Below are 25,439 nucleotides of genomic sequence, written 5' to 3'. Positions count from 1 at the left end.
CAGGGTGGGATGGAGAGGGAGGGAGGGAGAGAGAGAGGGATGGGGAGAGAGAGGGAGAGAGGGAGGGATGGGGAGAGGGAGGGATGAATTGGTTATGGAGGGTGGGTCGTGGCAGTGGATTGGTTATGGAGGGTGGGTCGTGGCAGTGGATTGGTTATGGAGGGTGGGTCGTTGCAGTGGATTGGTTATGGAGGGTGGGTCGTCGCAGTGGATTGGTTATGGAGGGTGGGTCGTTGTAGTGGATTGGTTATGGAGGGTGAGTCGTTGCAGTGGATTGGTTATGGAGGGTGAGTCGTTGCTGTGGATTGGTTATGGAGGGTGGGTCGTTGTAGTGGATTGGTGGTTGGGGGGGTGCCATGGGCAGTGGATTGGTTATGGAGGGTGGGTCGTTGCAGTGGATTGGTTATGGAGGGTGGGTCGTTGCAGTGGATTGGTTATGGAGGGTGGGTCGTTGCAGTGGATTGGTGGCTGGGTTGCTTCCGAGGCTGCGTTTAGCGCTCTGTCCTTCCGTCTTCGGCTCGGCGGCTGGGTGATGTATGCGGGTCGGCCGGACGGAAGGCAGGCCGGGACAGTAATCTAATCAGAGCGATTTTGGGTCGTGTCCGAGACCTGGGATTGAGTTAGGGACTTCCTGACCACGCAGCGTAAGTGCTCCCCTTATCTGTGGCTCCGGCTCTCTGCTCCCCCCCCCAGGCAGGGCCAGGCCCGTCGCTCGGCAACAGGAGAGGCTGGCGGAGGGGAGAGTGTGTCAGCGGTGGGTGTGTTAGCACGCTCGCCTGGGCCCGTGTGCGTGTTACATTACTTAACATAACGTAACATAACATAAGATAACATAATGACGAGAACAGGCCATTCAGCCCAACGATGCTCGCCGTTCTCCTGACTAAATTAGTGTTCTGATTACAGACTCGATAGTATCTTACACTGTGTAAAGCCTAGCCTTGAAAATCACCAGAGTTTCTGCCTCTACTACATGACCTGGCAGGCTATTCCACGCATTTGACTACTATGGGTGAAAAAATTCTTCCTAATACGGAATTTACCTTTTGCTAATGTCCATTTATGTCCCCTCGTTCTACTAACAGACCTAACAGGGCACACGGTGTCGCTTGGGCAAACGTGGCATGGGTGTTACATAGGCATCACATGGACATCACACGGCTGTCTCTTGGGTGTTTTGTGGGCATCATCTGGACATTAGGTCGCTATCACAAAGCCATCACATGGGCATCACATGACTGTCCTTTGTGTATCACATGGGCATCACATGGGCAGGTCATATTGCTGCCGTAGGACCTAGGAGAACCTTAACCACATTGCTGTCAAGTGCATGACTGCACTGGGCTTCAGCTTAACGCGGCTCGCCTGTCGTGTTTCTCAGAGTGATGTCATCGGCAGGGCTAATGAGCCGTGACCCAGAATAAACGCAAAAGTCCCCCAGGGACCCATGCTCGGCCCTCTGCCCGTTTCATGAACGAGTGATGAATAAATTTGTTTCTTCTGCTGCATCGTCTCTTCCAATGCACAGAGCAGATGTTTGCTGAGGAGTAAAGCAGGATTCATTCAGGGCATACTAACATTCTGCAGTAACATTCTGTACCAACATTCTGCACTAACATTCGGCACTAACTTTCTGTACTAACTTTCTGTACTAACTAATATTCTCATTTAACATTTAAATGCAAAAGGCTACGGAGTGCTAATGTTGGCAGGGGACTGAGGGAGCATGTGTATGACCAGGAACGGGGCTGGAATAATCATTCCTATTACCATTGATTGCTGGAACCACATTGCATTGAACCCACAGGCCGTAGTATTGCCAGGGTCGATAGCAGCACCGAGGGCTAATTGAATTATGGGACAGTAACCAGTTTAATGAATCATGTCTATTAATTTGGCTGGATCCGTTTTCTGTTAATTTATTTTTTGCTCTCTATTCGGTGCTGTGCAAGCTGTCCTGAGCTATGGAGTCATGGTGAAGACATGAGGGAAGGAAGAGAAAGGCATGCTGGGATAGGGACGCTCAGATCTGGATTTTCTGAGGCAGTGGTGCAATCCCTGTTTCTCAAAACCTTTCCCTCAGACTAGGGCTGCCTAACCCTGTTCCTGAAGATCTACCGTCCTGTAGGTTTTCACTCCAACCCTAACAAAGCACACCTCATTCAACAGCTAGAGCAGGGCTGCCCAACCCTGTTCCTGGAGTTCTACCGTCCTGTAGGTTTTCACTCCAACCCTAACAGAGCACACATCGTTCAACAGCTAGAGCAGGACTGCCTAACCCTGTTCCTGGAGATCTACCGTCCTGTAGGTTTTCACTCCAACCCTAACACAGCACACCTCATTCAACAGCAAGAGATCTCCTCTAGCTGCTAATTAGTAGAGTCAGGTGTGCCAAATTAGGGCTGAAATGAAACCAGGCAGTAGACCTCCAGGAACAGGGTTGAGCAGTGCTCCCTCAGACCACTGAAACACTAATGAAAACCTCAGTGGACTGTCTTAAGATTTAGGTTCACACAGACTAAAATTTAGCATTGCATTCTGTTACATACAGTTTGTTTATGACGCTTGCTTGTTTACTGAAGCCATTCAGTCTCAGTGCCTTCTTCAAGAGTATCACAGCAGCGGCCTGGCTGGAAAGCAAACCAACTGCTTGAGAGTAGCAGGCTTAGTTCCCTAACCACTATACTAGACTGCTAGCCCACTTTCAGCACACTAGCAGACCAGAATACGAATGTCACTAACGGACAGAGAGACAGGCCGCCAGTTCGGTCCAGCGATCCTGGCTTCCCGAGTTGAGAGACAGGCCTATGGTGCTGGAGTGGAATGTTCTGGAAGAGAAGAGATGCAATCAAGGCCAAAAGACAAACGCAGCGAATCAGCATCAGGGGAAGCTTACTCTGGGCTGACTCATATGTGGACTGATCTCATCGTATTTAAACACCTCGCCCTTCCAAATGCGGGAAGAGGTGACAAAGATAATTACCTGCAAAAAAAAAAACCCATAAATGCTGAAATCAGACAAATGGCTCACTTTATAGGAAATGCATGAGTTGAATTTTATTTCATTTTCTTGCCTCCTGGCTACCTGACCATACTTCTTGGCTTACATCATCACAAAGGCTGAAGAACATTGAACTTTGACCCTCGTGGGGAAAGCTTGGAGATTTTGGGCCGCTCGGAGGATGGTGGGGAGTGGGCAGCAGGTGGAAGGTTGCTGGGGGCATTTACCTGAGAGTATAATGGCTGATGGGGGAGAGGGGGGTGGGGGAGGGCTGTTTGCATTTGGCTCCCAGCATGCAGCTGGCCATGCTCGACCATCTCCGCCAGAAGCTCCTTACGCCTGTTTGCTTTGCTTTCATTTCTGGCTATTCCTGCCTCTTCCCTTTTCCGGTATATAGCAGGACCACACTGGACTGAGCGCAAGGGAAGTGTGTGTGTGTGTGTGTGTGTGAGTGTATGTGTGCCTGTGTGTTTGTTTTTGTGTGTGTGTGTGAGTGTATGTGTGTCTGTGTGTTTGTTTGTGTGTGTGCGTCTGTGTGTGTGCATGTGTGTGTGTGTGTGTGTGAGCGTGTGTGTGTGTGTGTGTGTGTGTGTGTGTGTGTGTGTGTGTGTGTGAGAGCGTGTGTGTGTGTGCGCCTGTGTGTGTCTGTGTGTGTGTGTCAGTTGCAGATGGAGGGAGACGTAGATTAATGTAGTAGAACAGGGGAGCTCAGTCAGCGCAGGACCGGAGCAGAAAACGCATTCCCTATTCACACTGGGCAGACTGTTTCCGCCTACATTTCCCTATTCACACTGGGCAGACTGTTTCTGCGTACATTTTCCTATTCACACTGGGCAGACTGTTTCCGCCTACATTTCCCTATTCACACTGGGCAGACTGTTTCTGCCTACATTTTCCTATTCACACTGGGCAGACTGTTTCTGCCTACCTAATACGGAATTTACCTTCTAATGCTAATGTCCATTTACTTGACATCACATGGACATCACACGGCTGTCTCTTGGGTGTTTTGTGGGCATCATCTGGACTCATTCGCACTGGGCAGACTGTTTCTGCCTACATTTTCCTATTCACACTGGGCAGACTGTTTCTGCCTACATTTCCCTATTCGCACTGGGCAGACTGTTTCCGCCTACATTTCCCTATTTGCACTGGGCAGGCCGTTTTGTCACAGCGTGTTTCTGTTTGGGCTGTCAGGCCGAAGCACGCCCCGCTGGCTCGCGGTGATGGCGCACCAGCTGACTCCCCGCATGCTCTGCATCATTAGGGCTTACCATGATCTTATTAAATGGTCTTGAAAACTCCCACGTGTCGGATTGTGAGTTTAATTTGCCTCGTCTGTCTTCCCCGTGGCAGTGTGTGGGTCCAGCTTCTGTCACTTCCTTCCCAGAATTTAGCCAGTGTTGTGACATGGGTGAGAAAACCAGGACTCCTCATTTAACCCTGCAAAGAGAAGTTTTTTTGGAATGTTTTTTCAAAGTTCTAAGTCAACATCATTGATTTCAGTTTACTAGCAGTGATTGTGACATCAACATTACAATGTTCAGTTAAGAACATCCTAATCACGTATTTCTGATCTTAAGCCTTGAAGGGTTAAGTGGTGCCTTCTAACATGACTTTAAAACTCATCCTTCCTTGTGTCAGTGGCCTCTGGCCCCTGCGTGGTCAGTGGTTTTGGTCAGGAAGTGTTTGCGGGAGGACTCGGGTTTGTCTGCAGCCCTGTTTCCGTGGCCGAGCAGGCCCAGAGACCGCCCCTATCCTTATCCCAGAGCTCCGCGCTGGCTGCCCGGGCAGCCGGAGCGTTGCCATGGTGACCCTGGGGAAGCGCTTCCTGGGTGACGGAGGTTCCCGCCCCGCGGGGATGACGAGGCGCCGGTGCAGGTGTGCTCCTGGTTTAGGGGTACTTCGTTCAGCAGCAAGAGCTCTGCACTTTTCTATTCACTTATTTACCGGTAATGGTTTTATTTATTTATGGGAGACTTTAGCGAATGCACAACTTTCCTTTAAGTGAATTTAAACATGTGGAAGCTTCTCTCACCAGTGTTACCTGTGTATGTGGCTTTCCTGTGTGTGTATTACAGATCTTGAGTCTGTTCTGATTTAGCCTTTTTTTGGAATGCCATGTCAACATATTGACAACCTGTGCCATCACCCCAGTACCCCCCAACCCCCCTGTTGGGGAGAGAAGACTAGTACACACATTTTCCAAGGAGGTGGCTTTAGATGTGGGTCTAGCTACCTGAAGCCCTCTACCAAAAAGTCCCCTAAACACTATCTTTCTGAGAGAAGAAGTTAAGTTTCTCTCTGTGCTACAGGTTGCCGTTGTGATGAGTCATGCCTGGTGGGGAGGAAAAGGCACTATTGGGCTTATTTATAAATGTTGGCATTTTGTCTGTTCGAAACATGCGCACTAACAGCGTCCTGCTGTTTCTGATTTTATTCTGGAAATGATGTAATGTGTTTTAAAGGGAGGAAGTGCTGCCTGTCAGCCGCGCCTCTTCGGTCTGATTTGTCTCCCTCATGCCGACATGCCGCCCAGCATCTGTGGAAATTCCACTCAAAGGGCCTGATTATTTAATGAGCCGGGCTGAAGGAAGACAAAACCGACCTCGTTGGGTATCAGATGCGACGCAATCAGCGGCCTGTGTTGAGGCTGGCATGCGTGACGCTGCGCTTTAGAAGACTCGCTGCTCGTTTTCCTCATGCTAATAAGTTCCTGCGGTGCTTGTCTTTGTGTCCACGGCAGCCTCTATGCTTTGAACCCTGGATGCGAGAAGGAAGGACTGTAGTGTCAGTCTGGCAAAGGCAGGAGTTTAGCCTAGCCTAGATGCAGTTAGCGTAGCCATGTGTCAGCCTAGCCTAGATGAAGTTAGCCTAGTCATGTGTTATCCTAGCCTAGATACAGTTAGCGTAGCCATGTGTCAGCCTAGCCTAGATGCAGTTAGCGTAGCCACGTGTCAGCCTAGCCTAGATGCATTTAGCCTAGCCATGTGTTATCCTAGCCTAGATTCAGTTAGCCTAGCCATGTGTCAGCCTGGCCTGGAGGCAGTTAGTCTAGCCGTGTATCAGGTAGGTATGAATGGCTTTTCAAATCGATGTAAAATGCACAAAAACAGATGTGTTTCGGTGTATTGATCATACGATTAGTCGATTGATTGATTCTGCAGTCGCCTGCTCCCTTTTGTGTTTTCCTCACGCCCTAAATTATATTATCTCAGGGGGGTGAAAGAGTCTACAGGGACCACAGATTGTGCCATGTGTTGTTCTACATAGAAACATAGAACAGTTATGTGCTGTTTGAGAACACGGGACTGTCACATACTGATCTAGAACCAGGCGTAGTTATATTCTGTTCCACAATATGGGGGCAACAATGTGCTCTTCTAGAACACAGGACAGCTGTGTGTTGTTGTAGAACACAGGACTGTCATGTACTGATCTATAACATGGGACTGGTCTGTTCTAGAACATGGGGGCAGCAATGTGCTCTTCTAGAACACAGGGTAGTTATATGCTGTTCTAGAACACGGGATTGTCATGTACTGCTCTAGAACCAGGGATAGTTATATTCTGTTCCTGAATATGGGGGCACCAATGTGCTGTTCTAGAACACAGGACAGCTGTGTGCTGTTGTGAAACACATGACTGACACGCGCTGATCTAGAACATGGGACTGTTCTGTTCTAGAACATGGGAGCAGCAGAGTGCTGTTGTAGAACACAGGGCAGTTATGTGCTCTTCCAGAACATGGGGGCAGTAATGTGCTGTTATAGAACGCAGGTTTATGCGTTCTGTGATGTGTACTGACAAACAGCAAACCCAGGGGCCAGATACTCAGGGTTCTGATCCCCTGAGCCCCGGGCGTGTGGCCTGATTGCAGCATGCCCATGCGTGTCTGCGTTTCTCTCTGCATCTCTGTTCCCTCCTGAGTTTCGTACGGCCTGGGGGGGTGGGGATGGGGGGGGGGGGGGGGGGGCGTTATTACATCACCGCGGTGATAAGCGCTGGCACGCGAGCTGAGGTTTATGGCCCCCGGGTCACACAGAGGACTCTGGGGAGACGGATGGTATGTGGCACACGTAAAAAATGTGTGCGCGTGTGTGCAAGCTCACTTCTGTGTCACTGCAGAGGTGGTGGAGCTGCAGAAATATTCTCCACTCTCTCTCTTTCTCTCTCTCTCTCTCTTTTTCTTCCTTTTCTCTCTCACTCTCCCCTCACTCTGTATCTCTACCTCTCAACCCACTTACTCTTTCTGTCTTTATCCCTGTCTCCTCTCTTTCTCTCTGTCTCTCTACCTCTCCTCTCTCACTCTTTCTGTCTTTCTCCCCCAGTCTCCTTTCTTTTTCTCTGTCTCTCTACGTCTCTCTATTTGCTCTCTCAGAATAGTCTTTTTTTTCTTCCTTTTACTTCCTTTTTGCTCGTATAAAAAGGTGTTGAGTAAATAGCTGAGAAAATTTTAATAGACGGTTTTCATCTACTAAAGTTGGTAAAATGACTTCCCAGTAGGAGTATGTGTGGATATGTCTACGTGTTTTTGTGTGTGTGTGTGTGTGTGTGTATGCGGGGGTGTGTGACTTTACGTGTGAGAGAGTGTGTGTGTTTACGCAAAGGGCCAGTTTAACTGATCCAGGGTCAGTCGTTCATGCCGGGGAAAGAGGGAATTGATATGAACGGCACGGTCTTGTGCGATCCTCACCTTGGTCTCTGTGGTGCGATCGCATTAGCGATCATGTGAGGAGGCTTCTGGAAGCACGGGGGAATACAAATTGTGTCAGAATTCCATCTGAGAATTAGGCGGGAGATTCCCGCCAATGGAAGCAGGCCTTTCTTGGAGCCACTGTTGTGTAAGAGCCGGTGGCTCATTGCGGGGATGAGAGAGGCTCACGGATGAGCAGCGTCAGGCGGGCCCATGCAGGCCTGATTAGGGATGCGCGGCTCACGGATGAGCAGCGTCAGGCGGGCCCATGCAGGCCTGATTAAGGATGCGCGGCTCACGGATGAGCAGTGTCAGGCGGGCCCATGCAGGCCTGATTAGGGATGCGCGGCTCACGGATGAGCAGCGTCAGGCGGACCCATGCAGGCCTGATTAGGGATGCGAGGCTCACGGATGAGCAGCGTCAGGCGGGCCCATGCAGGCCTGATTAGGGATGCGAGGCTCACGGATGAGCAGCGTCAGGCGGACCCATGCAGGCCTGATTAGGGATGCGAGGCTCACGGATGAGCAGCGTCAGGCGGGCCCATGCAGGCCTGATTAGGGATGCGAGGCTCACGGATGAGCAGCGTCAGGCGGGCCCATGCAGGCCTGATTAGGGATGCGCGGCTCACGGATGAGCAGCGTCAGGCGGACCCATGCAGGCCTGATTAGGGATGCACGGCTCACGGATGAGCAGCGTCAGGCGGGCCCACGCAGGCCTGATTAGGGATGCGAGGCTCACGGATGAGCAGCGTCAGGCGGACCCATGCAGGCCTGATTAGGGATGCGAGGCTCACGGATGAGCAGCGTCAGGCGGGCCCATGCAGGCCTGATTAGGGATGCGTGTCTCACGGATGAGCAGCGTCAGGCGGGCCCATGCAGGCCTGATTAGGGATGCGCGGCTCACGGATGAGCAGCGTCAGGCGGGCCCATGCAGGCCTGATTAGGGATGCGTGGCTCACGGATGAGCAGCGTCAGGCGGGCCCATGCAGGCCTGATTAGGGATGCGCGGCTCACGGATGAGCAGCGTCAGGCGGACCCATGCAGGCCTGATTAGGGATGCGAGGCTCACGGATGAGCAGCGTCAGGCGGGCCCATGCAGGCCTGATTAGGGATGCGAGGCTCACGGATGAGCAGCGTCAGGCGGGCCCATGCAGGCCTGATTAGGGATGCGAGGCTCACGGATGAGCAGCGTCAGGCGGGCCCATGCAGGCCTGATTAGGGATGCGCGGCTCACGGATGAGCAGCGTCAGGCGGACCCATGCAGGCCTGATTAGGGATGCACGGCTCACGGATGAGCAGCGTCAGGCGGGCCCATGCAGGCCTGATTAGGGATGCGAGGCTCACGGATGAGCAGCGTCAGGCGGACCCATGCAGGCCTGATTAGGGATGTGCGGCTCACGGATGAGCAGCGTCAGGCGGGCCCATGCAGGCCTGATTAGGGATGCGCGGGGCATAGCAGCCTGGAGTCGTGTGCGGAGAGTCTCCAGAGCAGCTCCTGGGTGCGGGCTGCAGGGCCAGCTGCATTAATCAAGACATCGGTCTAATTAGCCCTCTCTATCACTGGAGCCTGCTCATAGGCCCAATCCCCCCATCACACCTCACCAACACTATCCAGTACCCCCCAAATACATATGCACTCATACACACACACACACACACACATGCATGCATGCGTGCGCACACACAACTCATGTACACACACATACATACACACACACACATACATGCATGCATGCGTGCGCACACACAACTCATGTACACACACATACATACACACACACACACAGGAACACACGCGCACACACACGCACACACACACACACACACACACACACACACAGTCCCGTATTGCTATCCTTGCGGGGACTTCCCATTGACTACATTCACTCCATAACCTCTAACCCTAACCCTAACCCCAACCACTACATGCCTAACCTTAACCCTAACCTTTACCTAATTGTAACCCTAATCCTAAGTCCTAACCGTAAAACAGCCTCTTGACATTGTGGGGACCAACAAAAGGTCCCCACAACGCATAATGCTCCTCATCTTTCTATCCGTGTGGGGACATTTGGGCCCCACAAGGGTAGTATTACAAGTTTACACACACACACACAAACACACATGCACACACATAAACACACACACACATAAACACACACACAGACACAGACACACACACACACACACACACACACATAAACACACACACACCCCTCACACACACACACTTACACACACACACCCCTCACACACACACACACACACACACACACGTACACACACACACACCCCTCACACACACACACACAAACGCACACGCACACACATAAACACATACACAGACACACACACACACCACTCACACACACACACACAGACACACACACCCCTCACACACACACACGCTTACACACACACACACACACCCCTCACACACACACACACTTACACACACACACACACACACACACACACAGATCAGTCGTACTGTGAGCCTCCTGACAGACAGCAGACAGTGGTTAGGGTTAGGGTTAGGGTTAGGGTTAGATAAACACACACACACACACACAGATCAGTCGTACTGTGAGCATCCTGACAGACAGCAGACAGTGGTTAGGGTTAGGGTTAGGGTTAGATAAACACACACACACACACTTACACACACACACACACACACACACACAGATCAGCCGTACTGTGAGCCTCCTGACAGACAGCAGGCAGTGGTTAGGGTTAGGGTTAGGGTTAGATAAACACACACACACACACACACACACACAGATCAGTCGTACTGTGAGCATCCTGACAGACAGCAGGCAGTGGTTAGGGTTAGGGTTAGGGTTAGATAAACACACTCACACACACACACACACACACACACACACACAGTGATTTTGGGCTCAGCCCCAGCTCTGTTAGATTAGCGGGAAATTACTTCTGCGCGACGGAGTCCGCCGCGTATGACAGCACATCGGCCCGGGAGGAGGGCAGCGGGGAGAGGAGGAAGAGCAGGAGCAGGAGGAGGAGGAGGAGGCTGCTTTCGCCTGATGTTTAACGCCTCTCCCAGAGAGGGAGAGAGTGAGAGACAGAGAGACAGAGCGATAGTCATCTTCAAAGCGCACATGATGCAGGGCACAGGAGCTTAGACGGTAAAGCCTGCATTTCTGTCTTTTTCCATCTCTCTTCTCTCTCTTCCTCTCTCTCTCTGTGTCCTCTCTCTTTGCTGCATCTGTCTCCGTCTGCACTTATGCCTGTTTGTTTCTCTGCTTTCCCTTCTCTCTCTCTCTCTCTCTCTCTACCTCTCTCTCTCTCTCTCTCTCTCTCACTCTCCCACTCTCTCTCTCTCTCTCTCTCCCTCTCTCTCTCTCCCTCTCTGTGGGTGTGCTGAGCGCCTGGGAGCGTCTCGGCGAGCGTTTCTGCATGCGAGGCGAGCGTTGCGACGGCGGCGGCGTTTCGGCGCGTGAGCGTGGGCTGCCACGGAGACGGGTGTTTCCTCCCCGCGTCTCCATGCCGACGCTGTCAGCAGTTACGCTCTCGTTGCCGGGCGGCGTTGTAAATGCGGACCGAATTTGGAGTAGTTTACCGTGGTTCCCATGACAACGGCTGTCTTTTTTTTCTTTTCCTATTTTGGGCGTTTGTAACTAGCCTGCGGATCCGGTTGCTGTGGCAACATGCAGGGTGGGGGTGGAAGGGGGTGGAGTCTCCCGCTTGGTATCCACAGAGCCTCCGATTCCACCTGCTCCCTTCAGCCTCACACCCCTGGCCCTTTAGAGACTGCCAGTAGCACCTCACAATGTGGCGGGGATATCTCTGTGCAGGATGGTGTGGGTGTAGCTTTGGGCTGGGATATTGCTGTGTAGGATAATGTGGGTGTAGCTTTGGGCAGGGATATCTCTGTGCAGAATGGTGTGGGTGTAGCTTTGGGCTGGGATATCGCTGTGTAGGATAGTGTGGGTGTGGCTTTGGGCTGGATATCTCTTTGCAGGATGGTGTGGGCGTGGCTTTTGGCTGGGATATCGCTGTGTAGGATGGTGTGGGTGTGGCTTTGGGTGGGGATATCTCTGTGCAGGATGGTGTGGGTGTGGCTTTGGGCTGGGATATCTCTGTGCAGGATAGTGTGGGCGTGGCTTTGGGCCGGGATATCTCTGTGCAGTATAGTGTGGGCGTTTTGCAGTAGGTTGCATGTTTAGAGCAGGGACAGAGCATCTGCTTTTATAGATTTCCATGTTGACATTTATAGATTTCCTGGTTTTTTCATTTTCTCTAGAAAGTATCCAATTAATGTTGCTTTACTCGCATGCCAGTAATGTTGTCAAAACAAAGCAAAAGAATACTGATTGTGTTACAATATTATATATATTGTTAAAACTGCACATGAACCTGGGTATTCAGGCAAAGGAAATCTGTGAGTGGTGATGCACTGTGTGTCTGTCTACCAATAAAACTGGATATTTTTCCTTTTCTGTAAAATGTGGGAGCGCTGTTAGTATTTTTTTCATTAAAACCCGTGGGTTTGTGTTCGCTGTGGGGCAGGTGAAAGGGGCTCGTTCCTCAAACCTCCTGTCTCAGGATGACCGCGGGACCACTCTGGGCACCGCTCACAGTCACAGCTGTAGCTCTGGATAGCGCTCACAGTCACAGTCACAGCTGTAGCTCTGGATAGCGCTCACAGTCACAGTCACAGCTGTAGCTCTGGATAGCGCTCACAGTCACAGTCACAGCTGTAGCTCTGGATAGCGCTCACAGTCACAGTTAGAGCTGTAGCTCTGGATAGCGCTCACAGTCACAGTCACAGCTGTAGCTCTGGATAGCGCTCACAGTCACAGCTGTAGCTCTGGATAGCAGTCACAGTCACAGCTGTAGCTCTGGATAGCGCTCACAGTCACAGCTGTAGCTCTGGATAGCGCTCACAGTTAGAGCTGTAGCTCTGGATAGCGCTCACAGTCACAGTCAGAGCTGTAACTCTGGATAGCGCTCACAGTCACAGCTGTAGCTCTGGATAGCGCTCACAGTCACAGTCACAGCTGTAGCTCTGGATAGCCCTCACAGTCACAGCTGTAGCTCTGGATAGCGCTCACAGTCACAGTCACAGTTGTAGCTCTGGGCACCGCTCACAGTCACAGCTGTAGCTCTGGATATCGCTCACAGTCACAGCTGTAGCTCTGGATAGCCCTCACAGTCACAGCTGCAGCTCTGGAAAATGCTCACAGTCACAGTCACAGTTGTAGCTCTGGGCACCGCTCACAGTCACAGCTGTAGCTCTGGATATCGCTCACAGTCACAGCTGTAGCTCTGTATAGCGCTCACAGTCACAGCTGTAGCTCTGGATAGCCCTCACAGTCACAGCTGCAGCTCTGGATAATGCTCACAGTCACAGTCACAGCTGCAGCTCTGGATAGCGCTCACAGTCACAGTCACAGCTGTAGCTCTGGATAGCGCTCACAGTCACAGCTGTAGCTCTGTATAGCGCTCACAGTCACAGTCACAGCTGTAGCTCTGGATAGCGCTCACAGTCACAGCTGTGGCTTTGGATAGCGCTCACAGTTAGAGCTGTAGCTCTGGATAGCGCTCACAGTTAGAGCTGTAACTCTGGATAGCGCTCACAGTCACAGCTGTAGCTCTGGATAGCGCTCACAGTCACAGCTGTAGCTCTGGATAGCCCTCACAGTCACAGCTGCAGCTCTGGATAATGCTCACAGTCACAGTCCCAGCTGTAGCTCTGGATAGCGCTCACGGTCTCAGCTGTAGCTCTGGATAGCGTTCACAGTCACAGCTGTAGCTCTGGAAAATGCTCACAGTCACAGAAAGAGCTGTAGCATTGGACGGCGCTCATAGTCACAGTCACAGCTGCAGCTCTGGATAGCGCTCACAGTCATAGTCAGAGCTGTAGCTCTGGATAGCGCTCACAGTCACAGCTGCAGCTCTGGATAGCGCTCACAGTCACAGTCACAGCTATAGCTCTGGATAGCCCTCACAGTCACAGCTGTAGCTCTGGATAATGCTCACAGTCACAGTCAGAGCTGTAGCTCTGGATAGCCCTCACAGTCACAGCTGCAGCTCTGGATAGCGTTCACAGTCATAGTCAGAGCTGTAGCTCTGGATAGCGCTCACAGTCACAGTCACAGCTGCAGCTCTGGATAGCGCTCACAGTCATAGTCAGAGCTGTAGCTCTGGATAATGCTCACAGTCACAGTCACAGCTGCAGCTCTGGATAGCGTTCACAGTCATAGTCAGAGCTGTAGCTCTGGATAGCGCTCACAGTCACAGTCACAGCTGCAGCTCTGGATAGCGCTCACAGTCATAGTCAGAGCTGTAGCTCTGGATAGCGCTCACAGTCACAGTCACAGCTGTAGCTCTGGATAGCGCTCACAGTCACAGCTGTAGCTCTGGATAGCGCTCACAGTCACAGCTGTAGCTCTGGAAAATGCTCACAGTCACAGAAAGAGCTGTAGCATTGGACAGCGCTAACAGTCACAGTCAGAGCTCTAGCTGTGGTTAACGCTTGGGGTCTGAGCCGCCAGCACAGGCAGTCCGTTCACATTTGCTTGATGGCAGGCTGACGCTCCGGCGCGACCCATTATCGAACCCTCCCAGTGGGATAAGGCCTGAGATTCCCGTAGGCTTATGAGTCACAAGATTTACCCCAATCTTTTCTTGTACAGTTAAATGGGGCACAGTGTGAATGCTGTCGTAATCTCCACCCACCTCCCCCGGAGGCCCCACCCACCTCCCCAAGATGCCTTTTCCACCTCCCCAGATGTCCTACCCCCTCCCACAGATGCCCTGCTCACCTCCCCATATGCCCCGCCCCCAATCAATACATTCAATTATTTACATAGCTCATCAGTGTTCCTCTCCTTTTACCGAAGACTACAGTACAGGTGTCTGGAGAACGATGGAAACTAGCCGAACCGGTTCTTCAGTGGGAGTTACAGACTGTGCCGATGGACAAGTGGTTAATAATGTTTCACTGGTGTAATGTTGTACTGGATCAGTGGGGGGTGGGGTTTGTGAGCCAGTGACACTGCAGAGAAAAGAGTAAGGTTAGGCAGTAGATAATTGGCTGGGGATAGAACTGAAGGTCCTAGTTCTGTGTGTGTGTGTGTGTGTGTGTGTGCGCGTGTGTGAGTCAGTGAGGCGTGTGTGTGTGTGCTTGTGCGCATGCGTGTCTGATGTGCCTGTGTGTGCTCTCCTCATGGTACAGAGCAGAAATCAATCACTACAGCAACACCTTGGCAATGCATTATGGGAATACTCCTCACGTCATTGAATGGACTGTGAAATCTGACGGCGGGCAGTTTATCCCTGAGAGACAGTTCCCATCTGCGTTCTTAAAAAAGGTCAAATGCATGCGTGTGTCTGTGTGTGTGTGTGTGTGTGTGCATGGGTGTGCGTGTGTGCATGTGTGTGTGTGTGTGTGTGCATGGGTGTTCGTGTGTCTGTGTGTGTATGTGTGTGTGTGTGTGTGTGTGCGTGTGTGTATGTGTGTGTGTGTGTGTGTGTGCATGGGTGTGCGTGTGTGCATGTGTGTGTGTGTATATGTATATACAGTACTGTGCAAAAGTCTTAGGCGCCCTAGATTTTTAAATATATTATATAGTATATTTTGGTCTTAGATGTTTATTTTTTGTTTTCTGCATTAGTGTGTCAGTAGAAAAGAGCAAATTTGAGATTTACAGACACAAATTTTCAAAAAAATGAAATTTTACAGATACATTTTTGTATTTTGTTAAATAAAGTAATATTTTAAGTAATAGACTACTTTTCAGATAAAAACTTGATCTAGGGTCTCTGGGATTACCTGGAGAGCCAGAAGCAAGCGAATCAGCCAAAATCTGCAAAAGAACTGTGGCAAAAAAGTCTGCATGTGCACATGCAGGTTGATTAGGCACTGAAAATCAAGATGAACAGAGGTAGACAGGCAGACAGCAGACAGGTTGACGTTTGAGGACAAGTGGGCATCAGGAGGGTCATGTTGAGGTTTATTCATTTTCTCTGTTCAGGTGAGAGTCAAGATCCGCGAAACACAAAGCTAAGGATCATGGGAAGGATATCGCACGCGTGATTTTGGTGAGTAGCTGGCTCTGGCTGTTCCTTCCGTCTGCTTGTGTCTTGCAGAAAAGAACTTCAGAAGAACTTCATCTGGAAAGAAAGAAAAAGGAAAAGGACGGAGCGAAGCTCAGCGAAGGGGCGCCCCAGACACCCCACTCTTATTTACTGCCCCTAAAGCAGGAGATGTGTGATCACAGAGGCGTGGCTAGCGGGCCGGTCTCCTCAGGCACTTCTGCAGAGTGACCGTGCTGCTGATTGAGACGTGGTTTGTGCCGCTCTGCCGCTCTGTCTCGTATTTCCCACGTTCCTCACTGTAAAGCAAGAGCAGAGGATGAGGAGTCCAGGGCTGCTGCCCCTGGTGAACTCTGCTCATCTGCACGTAAAAAACCTCAGTGCACGGTTATGCACGCGTTTCCTCCAGAGAGTCACCAGGTTGTAAGTCTGTATGAACCTCCTGGAGTGGCAGGACCAGGGAAAAAAGAAAAAATACACACTACTGCACACGCGCACACACACGCACTCACATACACACACACACCTATATGCACTCACACACACTCACATGCACACACACTGTAACCCATCCTCCCCCCTCCCTGGAGGTTTAAGTGCTCACGTTCAGCGTGCTGACAGGAGAGTCTTCCTTTCAACTCAGCGCTCTTTGGTTTAATTATTTCTTCCCCTTTTCGTGGTGTTTGCTTTAAAGACACCCACATTCAGCAGATTTATCTTCCTGTGCTGACCTGTGCTGTTGTGATTATTTTCTCACATATCCGAATGGCAGCGGACCGTGATGGTTTCGCATCCAAACTGAAATGTCGCTGTGACCCCTCCGTTTGAGCGAGGTGCCGAAGTCAGGCGTGACAGGGACAGCTCTGTGTTGGGAGTCACACACTCAAAGAGCCCAGGGAGTAACACACTCAAAGAGACCAGGGAGTAACACACTCAAAGAGACCAGGGAGTAACACACTCAAAGACACGAGAGAGTCACACACTCAAAGACACGAGAGAGTAACACACTCAAAGACACGAGAGAGTAACACACTCAAAGATACGAGGGAGGTCACAGTCAAATACACACGGGAGTAACACACTCAAAGAGACCAGGGAGTAACACACTCAAAGACACGGGAGAGTAACACACTCAAAGATACGAGGGAGGTCACAGTCAAATACACACGGGAGGTGACGCTCATTTTATATGAGTGTTGACAGATAAAAGGGAGGAGGGGATGTAAGGTCATTCCTCTCCATATTAACCTGTTAAATTTTATTTTTATGAAGTAAGTGGCCAATCAAATTAAGTTGCCCTTTAAAGAGTCTCTGCCAAGAAAAATGTAAAATATATGATGTTTATGCCCAGGATGTAATCGTGCCAATTTCCCAGAAGTTATCCATAAAGCTGAGATTCTACAGCCTTCATCCTCTATGACATTTCAACCGTCTGCTTTAATTAATCAGTAGTGTGACGGCCCAGCAGGAGTGGGTTACTGACGTCCTCAGTTATGCGTTTTATGTGTCATTTATGGACCCCATCAAAAGGGTGTCAGATGTACTTGAGGTGCCCTGCATTACAGTAGACCTCCACCAGGGTCATTAGTGTGATCTCCTGCATTACAGTAGACCTCCACCAGGTCATCATTAGTGTGATCTCCTGCATTACAGTAGACCTCCACCAGGTCATCATTAGTGTGATGTCCTGCATTATAGTAGACCTCCACTGGGATTATCATTAGTATGATCTTCTGTGTTAAAGTAGACTGCATCATTAGTGTGATCTTCTGTGTTAAAGTAGACCTCATCATTAGTGTGATCTTCTGTGTTAAAGTAGACCTCATCATTAGTGTGATCTTCTGTGTTAAAGTAGACCTCATCATTAGTGTGATTTTCTGTGTTAAAGTAGACCTCATCATTAGTGTGATCTGTGTTAAAGTAGACCTCATCATTTGTGTGATCTTCTGTGTTAAAGTAGACCTCATCATTAGTGTGATCTTCTGTGTTAAAGTAGACCTCATCATTAGTATGATCTTCTGTGTTAAAGTAGACCTCATCATTAGTGTGATCTTCTGTTATAGTAGACCTCATCTTTAGTGTGATCTTCTGTGGCGGTTTTTAGAGTGACCGTGTGGGGGGTCACACCCAGGAAAAGCAGCACCCACAGGCTATGGTACTGTAGCTTGTTAGCCTTTAGTTAACGGTGGGTTAAAGCCAGCGGCTCTGCTTGGTCTCCAAACATGGAGAGAGTTATGGCATGTGTGAGCAGTGAGCATACCTTAGCTGGGGGTGGTTCTGAGGTGGGTGGGGGGAGGGGGGTGGTGTGAGGCATTGGGCCGCAGCTGGCATCAGCAGGGGGGTGTGATATTTTTATTGGACATCACACAGCAGCTGCCTATTTCTCTGTAGGGAGCAGAACGTCGGTTAAAGAATGTCCTTAAATGTACCCCCCTGCAGTTCCCCTCTGTGGTGCAAATAGGGATTTACTCTGACCCACCGAAAGATGGCCACATTTCCTAAATTTTCCCGGCGATGAGAAACTTCCCATTCTCCATGGGGAGGAAGGGAGAACAGTATATTTCCACATGCCACAGCCTAAGAGACATTGACGGAACTCATTTATTATTTTAGTTTACGCTTTCAAAATACTGATCACTATTCTGTTTTATTTTATTTGTTCTATATTACAATTCCAGTTGTAATTTTAGAAGTATTCACTTTTGTTCATGTTTAATTCTACAGTTATACAACTTTTTGAATGTTTCTTGTTTGCTTTGGCAATATGTACTATGTGTATTTCATGCCAGCAAAGCACATTGAATTGAATTGCTGCAGGGACTGAATCAGGGTCCTACTCTTACAATCTGTATATTTCAGTTTTACTTTCTTACCTCTGAAAGATGCTATCCAGTGATCCGTGCAAATCTTTCTTTTTTTGGCTGTCAGGTGTTGTGGATTTTTTGGGTTTAACAAATAATGCTGAAAATCTCTGAGGTTTTACATGCAAGATCTCAGATGACTTAAGGAGAACATTAAACAGAAACAGAATTTGGGATTTGCTGCGACTTTGCGAGTTTGCGCTGCTCTGGCAATATTAATGTTTTTGGTTTTAACAAAATATGGCCACAAATACAGTTTAATTTTTAACCGAGCCGACTACTCCCACATCGTAGGTCAGAGCTGGTCAGGGTCAGGCACACCTGGTCCCTTGCACTCATTAAGCTCGTTAATTATCCTGATTATTAATTATCACATTTGGATAAGAACTATAACTTCTATGGCACTCCAGGACCTGGGTTTGCCTAGAGGCCATAGAGGAAAGGGTATGATGTCATCGCCTGCAATTACGTCATCGCCTGACAGAGAGAAAAGCCCAGTACTGTTTGTTCAGAGACAGTACATTTGAGTACCCGCTGAAACTGTTGACAGTGCCGCTGTCCTGACAGGTTGATTTTTACTGCCAGTGATGGCCTCTCCTTTATACTGTCAGTCGTCAGTGGGTATCATAGCAACCCCTCAGTACGAGGAGCTGGGTCTCTCAGCGAAATGGACAGAGATGTGCCCGTTAGGTCTAAATAATGCTCTTTGTGTTTGCTGCCTCCTGGGATTCTCTCAAAGCCAGATTTCTGTGATTTTGATGGATTTCTCGATACCCCTCCATTAATACACCAGATGGCATATACCAGACATCCCTGTGTTTCCCTAGAAGAGCATTTGTCCTGCAGAAATAATAGAGCTAAAGACAGGGGCGTGGCCAGACCACGTCTACTCAGGCACCTACCTGGGATATTTTTCTGTGTCCCAATAAAAGGATGATGATAAAATAGTGACCACCAGTACTGTCAAGCAATCAGTTATACAACTAAGGTAAAAAAAAGAAAGAAAAATAGTCAGCTGCAGGAGCTAGTGAACGTAAGGCAGATCTGAGGCTGCTAGCAAACATAAGGCAGATCTGAGGCTGCTGGCGAACGTAAGGCAGATCTGAGGCTGCTAGTGAACGTAAGGCAGATCTGAGGCTGCTAGCGAACGTAAGGCAGATCTGAGGCTGCTAGTGAACGTAAGGCAAATCTGAGGCTGCTAGCGAACGTATGGCAGATCTGAGGCAGTTCCTCTCTCTGAGAACCGGATTTCCCTCCCTCTGGTACTCCTGTGCTCTGACCTCTGACCTTTGCCCTCTGGTCTCTGTTGTGAGTTCCTCAGGGTCAGGGCATCTTGCCAGATCCCAGTGTTGTTATGTAAAGCACACAATTCCCCATGAAATACTATACACCCCACGCACAAATATTTCAAAATACGTGGACGGAAAATCTTATAATGTGAAATATTTAAAAGTCCTGTTTAAGGCATTGGTCCTCAAACCTGGTAATGATGTTTTTCTGTTGCCTGCCAACAGGAGGCATTGATCTAGTTCATTGATCTAGATGAAGTCATCTCACCTGTTGGGTCTTAATCATTTGCTGGTTTTAAGTAAAGAAGAAGCCCCGCCCCCCCCCCCACACACACAGACCCTCTGACTGGTCAGGACCAGGGCTGTGTATCGGGGGGTTTAAGGGGGAAATTAAGAATATTTTCATAAGATTGAAATGATAATTATGATGCAGAAGGGGCCGCCCCAGTCTGAACTGAAAGCAGAGAGACGGGGCTCTGTCCTAACTGTGCGGGCAGGGCTGAAGTGAGCTGACCCGGGCTGTCCTGGAATAACACCTGTGGCTGTGGGGGGGAAGGGGGCGGGGCAAGGCGCCGGAACCCACCCCCGGTTCCTTCATGGTCTGCGGTGGGGGAGGCAAGGGGGGTCAGGAGAGGACGTTGGGTGGCAGAGGGCCAGGGGGGTGGGGGGGGGGGCAGAGTGCCATGGGGGGGTCGTGGGGGGGGGGGGGGGTCCAGACAGAGGCGTCGGCTCTCTCCCAGGGTCCCCGCGGCTTTCAGCCTGGTCCATCACAGATCCGAATCTCCGGATCCGATTCACTCCTGCCCGCCACATAAATAACCTCCATTTGCGCTCATCACCGCGCTGTGATCGCAACATGTTTTAATCAGCTGAACACGGCGACGACTCCAGCGCTGTTACCACCGAGCAGCCCGTGCTGCCTCTTTAGACTTTTACTACGACCGATCTGCCATCTCTCTTTCTAATATTAACAGAGCAGCCATCTGCGTTTCCTGTTTAAAGCTTCCTCCGATCTCTTATTTAATAGTGTTACCCCTGTTTATGCTATCATTCGGCCCTATAATCCACGCTTTACTGCAGCGACCCTGCCTTCCTTTATCTTTACAGGGCAATAATGGACTGTACGCTGGAGCGATATCTCCCCGCAGTCGGCATGGATACTATCTCAGTCTGTGCTGTAACATAGCCTCCGCCGGGGTGTTACTCATGTTTATTTTCGTCCACTGGGCCGCTATTTGCTTTGTTACTGGGCTGTTATGCTCGCCTACGAACACGCGGTCATCTGGTTTCAACAAGGCGGCGAGAAAGAGGGGGAGCATCTACTTTTTATCAACATGCTGTCGTTTGTTGTTTTTCGCTCAATCACAAGCCTGAGTTTGGGTCGCGTGGGCGGGTGGTTTAGTGGCAGGACGTCCTCAGCGTTGTGTTGTCGGCGTCGCGGAATCCGAGATGGAAAAATGTCACCTCGCTGAAGAATAAAAGATGTTTTCCATCGTGGTGGATTTCGTGTGAATCACTAGACTTGACTGGCGTCCAATCCTCAGCATGAATAAGTGAAGAAATAAAACATATGGGATTTGAATAATCCGCGTGAGTGCTGGGATTATCCTTGTGAGAACAGCCACTGAGACGCGCTGACAGGATTTGTCAGTGTTTGCTGGCTTAGCGCGCAGTGAGGGGAAGGGGTTGTGCCAAGCGCTCGGGTCTGCAGGGGATGCCATGCCTTCCGCGTTATTAAAAATGGCACTTGGCAGATTTTGAGTCGGGAACAGTGCTTTCTGGTTTGAAGAGGGCCTGTCATTTGCTTGGTAATCAGATTGTGGGGCTCTGGGAAGGGGCTAAGGCATTCTGGGTTGTGAGGGGGGTTGTCACACTCTGGGGTGTGAATCTGGGTTTTTGCATCTTTTATTGTGAATGCTGAATTTTGGAGTGTGAATGTGTGCAGGGATGTTGGTTTACTGGTTGTGAATGTGTGGGGTGTTGGTTTTTGGGTTGTGAATGTGGGGGTGTGGGTTTTCTGGTTGTGAATGTGGGGGGTGTTGGTTTTTGGGTTGTGAATGTGGGGGGGTGTTGGTTTTTGGGTTGTGAATGTGGGGGTGTTGGTTTTTGGGTTGTGAATGTGGGGGGGTGTTGGTTTTCGGGTTGTGAATGTGGGGGGGTGTTGGTTTTCGGGTTGTGAATGTGGGGGGTGTTGGTTTTTGGGTTATGAATGTGGGGGGGGTGTGGGTTTTTGGGTTGTGAATGTGGGGGGTGTTGGTTTTTGGGTTGTGAATGTGGGGGGGTGTTGGTTTTTGGGTTGTGAATGTGGGGGGTGTTGGTTTTTGGGTTGTGAATGTGGGGGGTGTTGGTTTTCAGGTTGTGAATGTGGGGGGTGTTGGTTTTTAGGTTATGAATGTGGGGGGGTGTTGGTTTTCTGGTTGTGACTGTGGGGGGGGGTTGGTTTTCGGGTTGTGAATGTGGGGAGTGTTGGTTTTCGGGTTATGAATGTGGGGGGGTGTGGGTTTTTGGGTTGTGAATGTGGGGGGTGTGGGTTTTTGGGTTGTGAATGTGGGGAGTGTTGGTTTTTGGGTTGTGAATGTGGGGGGTGTTGGTTTTTGGTTTATGAATGTGGGGAGTGTTGGTTTTCGGGTTGTGAATGTGGGGGGTGTTGGTTTTTGGGTTGTGAATGTGGGGGGGTGTTGGTTTTCTGGTTGTGACTGTGGGGGGGTGTTGGTTTTCGGGTTGTGAATGTGGGGAGTGTTGGTTTTCGGGTTATGAATGTGGGGGGGTGTTGGTTTTTGGGTTGTGAATGTGGGGGGTGTTGGTTTTTGGGTTGTGAATGTGGGGGGTGTTGGTTTTCAGGTTGTGAATGTGGGGGGTGTGGGTTTTTGGGTTGTGAATGTGGGGGGTGTGGGTTTTTGGGTTGTGAATGTGGGGGGTGTGGGTTTTTGGGTTGTGAATGTGGGGAGTGTTGGTTTTCGGGTTATGAATGTGGGGGGGTGTGGGTTTTTGGGTTGTGAATGTGGGGGGTGTGGGTTTTTGGGTTGTGAATGTGGGGAGTGTTGGTTTTTGGGTTGTGAATGTGGGGGGTGTTGGTTTTTGGGTTATGAATGTGGGGGGGGTGTGGGTTTTTGGGTTGTGAATGTGGGGGTGTTAGTTTTCGGGTTGTGAATGTGGGGGATGTGGGTTTTTGGGTTGTGAATGTGGGGGGTGTTGGTTTTCAGGTTGTGAATGTGGGGAGTGTTGGTTTTCGGGTTGTGAATGTGGGGGGTTTTACATTTCACACTAATGCCGCTTAATCGTGTTTAAGTTCTCAAGAGCTGCAAGCATTGGTCATGCTATTTTGGGTTTTAACTTGTGAAACTGGGTAAATTTCATGCCAGTGCCATTTTTATGTTGCCCTGCGAGGCTGCCAGCCACAGTTGGCGCTGACCCAGTCTGACCCGGTTACCGGACCCTGGGCCCATCCCTGCCGCAGACCAGCCCCCTAGCGGGACCAGCCCTCCGTTTCTGTGCGCTGTGCGGTTGCGTACCCCGGCGGTGTGTTTGCTGATCGATGGCGGCCCTCCCCTCTTCTATCACACACCTGGACCGAAGCTGCTCCACCGCTCCCTGTCTCTCTGCATTATTAACTCCGCCTCCATTACTCCTGGGCTGCTCGTAAACTAGCACTACCGATCGCGTCCATGCATAATGCAGCGTAATCTCATTGCCCGCCGGTAAGCCGCGTCTTCGCCGTGACTGTGAAATCCTCGGCTTTCTACTGTGAGCCGGAACGCCCAACCGGACCCCCCGCCCGCCCGCCCGCCCGCCCCCGTCTCGCTCCTTTCCTCCTCTTTCCCAGGCCCCCTCTTCCGCCGTTAGCCAGCCCCGCGCGTTCGTCCGGTCGTCCGCTTTGTCCGCTGAAGCGGGGGTTCGCGCCGCCCCACGACGCCGTGCCGAGCTCCGCGCGGCGACCCCTCTGTTTGCGCCCGGGCCCGTCGAGGCTCGCGGCGGTTTGGTCTGCCGTTTCGCGCGCCGTCTCTCTCGCCCGTCCTCACAGGAGAGCGAGCGGCGGGATGCCCCGCGGCAGGAGAGCGGCCTGAGCGCTTCTGCCGCGGCCAGGGGCAGCGTGGGTAGAGTGGGCGGGGCGCCGGGCGGCCAGGTAAAACTCGCCGCCGGTGCCAGACAGTGTCGCGAGTGACATCATACATTAGTGACATCATACATTCCGGAACAGAACCATGGTTCTGTTAGCATAGCTCTCGGGAAGTGATGTCATAATAAATTCTGGAACGTGCTATGTAATGCCTGTAATGTCATGGAACAGAACCAATGTTCTGTTCGCATAGCTCAGAGGTAGTGGTGGCGTCACAAATTCTGGAACGTGCTATGTAATGCTTTGTAAAAAGTTGTGTAAGTCGCTCTGAATAAGAGTGTGTGAAATGCCTGTATTGTAATGGAACACATAGCTCAGGGGTATTGGTGACATCACAAATTCTGGAGCAGAACCAAGATTCTGTTAGCATAGCTCAGAGGTAGTGGTGACATCACAAATTCTGGAACTGAACCTTCAATTCATAAGAGAGGTCAGGGGTCAGTGACGCCATAGATGCCCGAACAGATCCTCCTGCTGATAACGCAGCTGGGAGTTATTTGTCCCAGTATATGCGGCTGAGTATAGCCTTGGGCTCATAATTACATAATTTATGGGTGTTAGTGACATCATAATTACGGGAATGGAACCCTGCCTGAGCTGATTAAGAGCTCTGCCTCGCTGTCGCGCGTCACCCGTCGCCCGTCTGGACGGAAGCTTCCGCCTCCCGCGGAACGCCTCGCAGGAGGAGCCGGGCGCCCGTCGCGCGGGCGGCGCGGGCGAACACGGAGAGGCGCTAGCGGCGTCCGCGGCGCTACCGGCGGAGCGTTCGGACCACCGCCGGATTCCTTCCGGATGCTAACGAGCTCGCCGAGCGTCCCCGAACCTCCTGGGGTGTGAAGGCTCTCCTGTTGCTCTCCTGGAAGGCGAGCTCTTTTGTATTATTCACATGGAAATCAATAACCGGAATGAATAGCTGCCGGTCTCCAGGGAAACAGAATAACTTGCAGCTCAGTGGATGGGTATTGTAGCTAAAGATGCATCGCAGCGCATGCAGGTGTGATTCGACCTACCGTGCGGCCTTAATTTATTTCATCGAATTACTCTGGAGAGGCTTTCGGTGCTCTATCAAAGGCCTTTTCTCATACTACTGTCATAGTAACAAAATGGCTGCCGTGAGCATTGCATAGCTAATAGCGGATATTACTTACATGGTATTCCACAGGAGTATCGTGATTAAAACTGATGCAGCCTGCACAGATTTTAATAAAAACTAGGCTCTCGTCTCGTTGTCGTTAGTGAATAGTGAATGATGGTGTATAACAGATCTGCAAGCTTCTGCCTGGAGGTTCCAGACAAAAGACTCAATCAACACGCTTTAACTTGTACTGAAATGCAAGCCTTACTTTTTGACTTCGCAGTCGCAGTTTGGTGACTTTGGCGATCCCCAAAACGAAGACTAAACCAGTGT

At 50.5% G+C, this 25,439-nt stretch overlaps 1 protein-coding gene across 23 annotated transcripts in view; it reads left to right on the top strand.

The window, feature by feature from the left end:
• LOC118212815 (RIMS-binding protein 2-like) overlaps nucleotides 1–25,439 on the top strand; it is a 78,164-nt gene that overhangs the window by 25,311 nt on the left and 27,414 nt on the right. For 18 of the 23 annotated variants that reach the window (XM_035391155.1, XM_035391165.1, XM_035391166.1 and 15 more), the window contains exon 2: nucleotides 15,704–15,770. The gene's annotated coding sequence lies outside the window, so the exon portion shown is untranslated. Of the gene's footprint in view, nucleotides 1–10,496; nucleotides 10,850–14,825; nucleotides 15,041–15,703; nucleotides 15,771–25,439 lie in introns of those variants that run through there. The other 5 variants (XM_035391162.1, XM_035391147.1, XM_035391153.1 and 2 more) reach the window with 2 other exon arrangements.

Source organism: Anguilla anguilla, chromosome 14, assembly GCF_013347855.1.
Source record: "Anguilla anguilla isolate fAngAng1 chromosome 14, fAngAng1.pri, whole genome shotgun sequence".
Classification (NCBI taxonomy): Eukaryota; Metazoa; Chordata; class Actinopteri; order Anguilliformes; family Anguillidae; genus Anguilla; species Anguilla anguilla.
This window is presented reverse-complemented; position numbering and strand designations above follow the sequence as displayed.